The following is a 7,241-nucleotide window of genomic DNA, read 5'->3' as shown; positions in this document are numbered from 1 at the left end:
TTGCTCAGGCTATAACTTGATTGATTAGAAGTGATCCAGACGAGATCCCGTCCTCAAATGACTGTCTGTGTCGCAGAGGCGCAGATCAACTTGTGACTGGTCATTTGGCTCATTGAAGCAGAAACAAAATAGACCAGTTTGTAATTCCACTCTGCGCATGAACAGAAAAAGGTCATTTGTACCAATAGGCATTATGATTTGTAAATTCACTTAGATAAGCCAGTTCGTGATTAGCTCATGTACACCTTGGTACTAATGACCTTTCTTTTTTTCTCAGTTGGTTAGGAACTTCACTCGTTTTCAAAGCGGTATAATGCATAAGCTTGCCCGACATAACAATTTGTGGAATTCATGTTCAAACAAAGAATGAGCTTGTGCTTAGACCAGGTGACCAGAATAGTCAGTCAGTTGACATTTTAGCAGGCATCTAATTCATTGTTTCGTATGGAATGCAATAACAACCTTTTTCTTTTGATATTGCAAATGCCAGGCTTGCTATCAGGTGGATGTGCTGGCAAGCACTAATTAGATAAGCATCACATGAATAATCATCACATCACAGATGCTCATCTCGGTGAATTAATAAACCAAAATGCCTGTTGGTACAAATGACCTTTTTCTGCTCATGCGCAAAGTGGAATTTAGTCTAGCGGGCAGCGTTTTTTTGAAAGACGGCACAGATTGGGGCATGGCGCGTGTTAAACCTATGGGAAAAACGTTGGATTAGGGTTTATGGTTATGGTTATGGTTAGGGTTAGGGTTAGGGTTGGGGTCAGGGGTTAGGGTTAGGGTTAGGGTTAGGGTTTGATGGTTAGGGTTAGGATTAGGATTAGGGTTAGGTTTAGGGATAGGGTCCCCAATCTGTGCCGTCTAAAAAAAAACACGCTAGCGGGCAACGTATTTTTAGCCTGAATCAGTCCTTGATTGGCAGTCAATGGAGGGCGCGACGATGTGGAAGTCAAGTTGACTAAAAATACGTCTGGTAAGAAACCTCCGAATAGAGGCGTGGAACCGGGCGTGGCATGACAGTTGCCAGTCTTCAATATCAAAGTTTCATTGGCTGAGCACCAATGTCAATCAAAATACATTGCAGAACCCAAAGGAATTCTAGTCTACTCTCCTAGGTATAATACATACTGTCTTTCAGGGAAAATAGAATTTCCCTGTCTCTTTCACATTATCATAGTATTTTGCCGTTCTTTCCAATTCATTTTGAGGTGTATAACATCTTATCTTACTTCAAATAAGAGAATGATAGCAGTCGATGCGACTACATGCATTTGAAAATTCATGAGGGTTCTGCACATGGAAACTACTCCAAAATTACTGCCGAATGCAAACCTCTCACTGTTGTTGTAAAGTCTACGAGATATTCACTGTCATTGTCGGTTGTGAAAGTGTGATTTATGAATTTTTCCCACTGACATGTTTATCACTTTAAAATACTTTATTTTTTCAAGTTAAATCTACTAAGATATTTGCTAAATATCAATTAAATCTGCCGTCAAGATAACAATCTCTATTGACAAGCACCATCTACATTAAACAGACATTTCGTGAGTGATCACACTATCATAGGAAAATCCGTCCGTGGTACATTTCCTGTGAAAAAGGAAAGAGAGGATCTGCAACACAAAAGAATTCCTGCTAAGCCAAAGTGCCAGGGGAATATTGTGCATTCTTTGCAATCATGAAATTACGAGACGCCAGTCTCACAGAAGACTTAATTATACCGGGTGTCCCAAAAAAAAAAAAGCGGAACGGTGGATTTTCAGTGCCTTGCGTTCTAAAAGTGATTTATTTTTTTGACATCATTAGAAAGAGCATCTTCCGCAGAAGACCATGATACCAAAATCATTAAATTTGGTTGAGCACTTTTTATTCTACGCCAATTTCTGTAAATGCAGTCATTTTCAATTTTTTGCGACTTATGAGATAATAATTTGGGCGCGACACGCGTTCCATACGGTGAATTGTGTTAGCTCGTTGATCCATGTCAACAAAAGATAACGCTTTCATATTGGGAGCGCACACACACACACACACACACACACACTGTTTTTTTCCTGGCCCGCGCCCAATGTGAAAGCTGTATCTTTTGTTGACATGGATCACCGAGCTTACACAATATTCACCGTATGGATCGCGTGTCGCACTCAAATTATTATCTCATAAGTCGCAAAAATCTGGCGAAATTTGACAATCACTGCATTTTCAGAAATTGGTGTAGAATAAAAGGTACTGAACCAAATTAAATGATTTTGGTATCATAGTATTTTGCGGAAGATGCTCTTTTTAATGATGTCAAAAGATATATAACTTTTAGACCGCAAGGTACTGAAAATCCACCGTTCCGCTTTTTTTTGGGACACCCGGTATAAGTACTGATTAACATCTACAACTCAAATGTAGATATGGACATCCCTCCTGGCAATTCGAAATGCATGCCTATGTAGAAAATGTGAAGCTAAAAAAAAAGAAATAGCATTAACGAGCTATCCTATGTGGATGGTGTAAACACACACACACACACACACACACACAATGAGCAAAAACACGATATGTTACGAAACTAGAGCACAATGCACAAAATCTATGACCTCGTCAAAAGCGCCAGAAAAGACCCATGCATGGTTCAAATGAAATGTCTGGTACCATTTTCATGAGAAACATCTCGTTTAGAGGAAAGCCATGAATTGTTGATAACGCATTATATACACATTAATTTAGATTTGTCAGAGATAAACACTGTCTGCCTTTTATGCCAAGATTCCAGATTTGTGAATTAAGAATTGTGTTTCTTGATGTCCTTTCCGAAGTTGTTCGAAGGATCGTTGATCCGAAGATGAAATAAACTAAGCTGTGTTTAGTGACAAAATATGTCGATATAACAAGGAAGGATAGGATATTACGCAGTGAAAATTAAACAAAAACATGGTCAAGTACTTAACATTTACACGCACACACACATACACACACTCACACGTATTTAAAAACATACAAACACTACCGATACACACTCTCACTGGCGAACCGGAATAAAATCGTATTTTGTAAATTGTATTATGAATTAAAATTAGGTATTTTTATCCTCTCCTCTGTATACCCATCATCAGGATGAGCCATATGTAGAAACAATTATTGCACTAAGAGGCCACCTAAAACAAAATAAAACACACACACACACACACACACACATAGAAATGCTGCTCTGACGACTAGTATGTTTCCGCCATAATGCATGGTTCACCTTGTAAGTTTATAGTACATGTACAATGTCTTGACGTGTGATGACAGTTTCATATAATACCTTTCAGAAAACATTAAAATGACAGGTTTGTCACAAAATATGCTGAATGCTCACTTTCGTTGAAGTAGGTTTAATTGGATGAATGGCTATTATTGTCTAAAAGCGCGTGTATTTGAAGATTCGAGGATTTTTACTTAACTTTTGACCCTTTCATATAAGTTAAGGGAAAAAGTGAAACTTTGCACTTTCACTACACCTTGAACCTTTTGACCTTTGACCTCATGGCCAGGTACTTCCAACAGAATCTCTTTAGGTAATACTCGCATACATTAAGTTTCAAGAAAAATCCTGCAAGCATCGCATATGGGGAGATAAGAGGAAAATAGTGAAATTAAGAGTATTTGACCTTGACCTCTGAACCATGACCCCTACATTGCCTTCATAATAACTGCAAGTCAGTGCATGCATATGTACTAAATTCCATGAAGATATCTTGAACCATTTGTGAGATATGGAGAGAAAGTGAAATCTAAGTTAACATTTTCACTTGAACTTTGACCTTTGACCTCACGACACGAAACTCTCTCTGGAGAATCTTCATTTGGTCGTAGTTCATGTATACACGAAATTTCAAGAAGTACCTTCAGGCATTGCATATATATGGGGGAAATACTGTAATTAATTTTTTTGGCATTTGACCTTTTTGACCTTTGACCTTGAGCACGTGGGCCCAAGAGTTGACAGTTGATAGGCATAACGTCACCAACTCATACATATATATGGCTGTCAAGTTTCATTTAAGTCATGATTTACCATTTGCAGATGAAACAATAACTTGGCAGTAGTGCTTAAAATAGTTCTAGAATGTGAGTTAGGGATTGAAACAACCACAGTAAAAATTTGAAACAGTAAAATCAGAGTTAAGTATTGTTAAATATACAAAACGTGAACAGTAGTTATAATAAGAATGTTTCCGGACTTTAGGAGAAATTTTGCGAAGAAATAATGTTTCCCAGAATATGGCGAACTAAAGGAGTATTGTCATAGTTCCAAGGATGTACGGTTTTGAATAGGTAATAACAAGAAATAATCTCCATTCGATAAATCATTTCATCAACGCTAAGAATTGACATTTCCCATTGGGTAGCAGAAGGACAGCTTTAGACTTTCGAGAGCAGGCCGGCACGGATGACGAAAGCAGTTTCGCCCTTTATATTGGTGCACTAACATTTATATCTGATTTCCATTCTTCCTAATGAGCGATGGTAACAAATAACCTCGAATTAATATGAAATTTATGTTACGGATCTGACGTCACCGTTTTCACCTTTTTCGTGTCTCATGTATTTGATTCCTCTATAAGCTCTCTAAAAAAAAATCGAGTGAAAATTTTTTTTCTTCAAGGAGTGAATACAAAAAAGAGTGAATTTAGATTGAAATTGGAATGAATTTTTGTGTGAAAATGTTCATTGTCACTCGTTTTAGAGTGACGTCAGGGATCACTCCAAAATTTTCGAGTGATCCCTGAGGTCACTCCAAAATGAGTGAAGATGAACATTTTCACTCAAAATTCACTCCAATTTCACTCTAAATTCACTCTTTTTTGTATTCACTCCTTCAAGAGTGAAAATTGTCACTCGATTTTTTTTTTTTTATAGAGAGTAACCCATAACGCATGTCTCTTGGTGGAAACTTCGTGATATCGCACATTGAGAACGTGCATCAATTAACTGGTATTCAAGTTATATCACTTGAGCATTATTCTAGACCAAATCAATGTCGTAAAATCATACTTTTTGGATCTTACCCTGTTTGAACTCAAACCCTTCACGTGAGGCTGACAAAATCAGTTTCATCCAGAATATTGCTATAATAAAGGGTTTATAGACCCTTTCGATATACCTAAAATGAAATAAGGCTCATAATTCCTAAAGTTTATTTGTTGATCTAAAATGATATATGGGTTGATATTCCGAAGGTGTGATGGCCTGAAATGAAATTGCATTTGTTTTTTCGAAGGTTCGTTAATACGAAAATGAAACAAGGTCCGGTTTTCCAGTGATTCATTCATTCAAAATGTAATAAGGTTTGTTAATCCCAGCATGAATTAAGCTTCGTCAATCCAACAATGAAGGTTCGTTAATCCGAACACTATATCCATTTGTGGAGAAGCTGGTACTGTCGAGAAGAGGGAGGGTCATTGTTTCTGTAGATTAGTTATTTGAGGGTGGGTGGTGGCTGATAATGATCAAGGGTGTACACAGTAGTCTTTCAGAGGGTATCATCAGTACACGCATGCGTGACTTTTTTTTTGGGGGGGGGGGGGTGGGGGTGGGGAGAGCCCTTAGGTGGCCTCTTGTAATATTTGTTTCTATAATAATACGTCATGCATGGTCATCATAATGATGCCATAGATGACTATGGGAGCATACGGCGGAGAGGGATAAATTGTTCATGTTTCCATGAAAAATGCAATTTGCAAATTGTACGATTGTGTTCCAGTTCGCCAGTGAGTGTTTCGGGGAGTTTGTGTATTTTCCATCTCTCTCTCCTCCCCCCCCCCCCCTCTCTCTCTCTCTCTCTCTCTGTGTTTTTGTTCAATTTTCATTGCGTAATAGGACTATCACGCCTGTTGTTATGTTCAAATTGATTCGAATTTTATTTCATTTTCCGAAAAGAACATAAACATTGAACTTTTTGGGTAACAGAGAATAAGATTGCATAATCAAAACAAAGTAAATTGAGGAAATATAATTGCGGAACCTTGGAGTAACAATAACAAATTATTACAGTCTTTTGTCTCTAAAACAAGTTCACTTCATTTTCGGAATTGGAACTTTTTTCGTTTTCGAATTAACGATCCTTCGAATACCTTCGACAAAGAAAATGAAAGAACACAGTATTGATAAAATCATGTCGAGAAAGATGGGAAAAGTTTATTTCTGACAGATCTAAACAAATAAGTGCCTCTACGTAATCCACAATAGCTTTCCTCTAAACGAGATATTTCTGGTGAAAAAGGTGCCAAACGCTTCAGTTGAGCCACACGGATCTTGATGGGTGCTTTGGACTCAGTCATAGACTTTGCGTGTTGCACCCCACTTTCCCAACATGTCGTTTTTTGGTGCATCATCCACAAACTTGTAGTCCATGGGCCAAGACCCGAAAAATGGGTTGTTGGTACCATCTGAGGTGGCACAACCTTTTTGGTGTCAGTTTGTTTGTCGGGCATAGATATGCTTATCAAGCTATGATAGCATTTCCAAATGAGTAGCTTAGTCATGATAAATGAATTTTTAACCAATTTGGTCTCGTTTTTATATCCCTATACTTCTGAATCGAAACTAAACCGCTATACAAAGAAGAGCACTGCCTTCTGTATGTCCACAGGTGTTCTGTTGTAAACGCGGTGCGCTTAGTCTTTATTCAAGGCAGCGAAGGGAATATCCAAAGGGTTATGATGTCCACAGCTGTCACGCGGTGCGCTTAGTCTTTATCTAGACCAATGTACCGTTATCATATCTAAAGTTCCTCATAAAAGGGATTATCTATACTGTTTTTATACTACCCTATCAACAAATACATCAGTTTTAAACAAAAATCACTCTGTTCATTTACAATAATGTATCGTAGTGTACCGGTACATTGTTTTTGCATTATCTTATATTGTTGGAGGGAAATAAAGCGACATTGGCGTGGTGTCAGCGTTTTCACCGTAGCGTTTTCGCCGGAAAATGATAAATAATTGAAAGGTACGGTAAAATTCACGAGGAATTGCTTTTGTTGTTGTTGTTTTTAGATAAAAGGATATACACTGTATCATACGCTTTGGATACTCCCTTCGCCGTCTAGAATAGAGACTAAGCGCTGTGGACATCATAACCTTTGGATATTCCCTTCGCTGCCTTGAATAAAGACTAAGCGCACCGCGTTTACTATAGAACACCTGTGAACATTCCATAGAGCTGCATTTTACAGCTCTACGGAACAT

This window comes from Diadema antillarum, unplaced genomic scaffold (assembly GCF_040938485.1).
Source record: "Diadema antillarum isolate AM-2024a unplaced genomic scaffold, OU_Dant_1.0 scf00000064, whole genome shotgun sequence".
Classification (NCBI taxonomy): Eukaryota; Metazoa; Echinodermata; class Echinoidea; order Diadematoida; family Diadematidae; genus Diadema; species Diadema antillarum.
The sequence above is the reverse complement of the archived record's forward strand: the minus strand, read 5'-3'. Positions refer to the sequence as shown.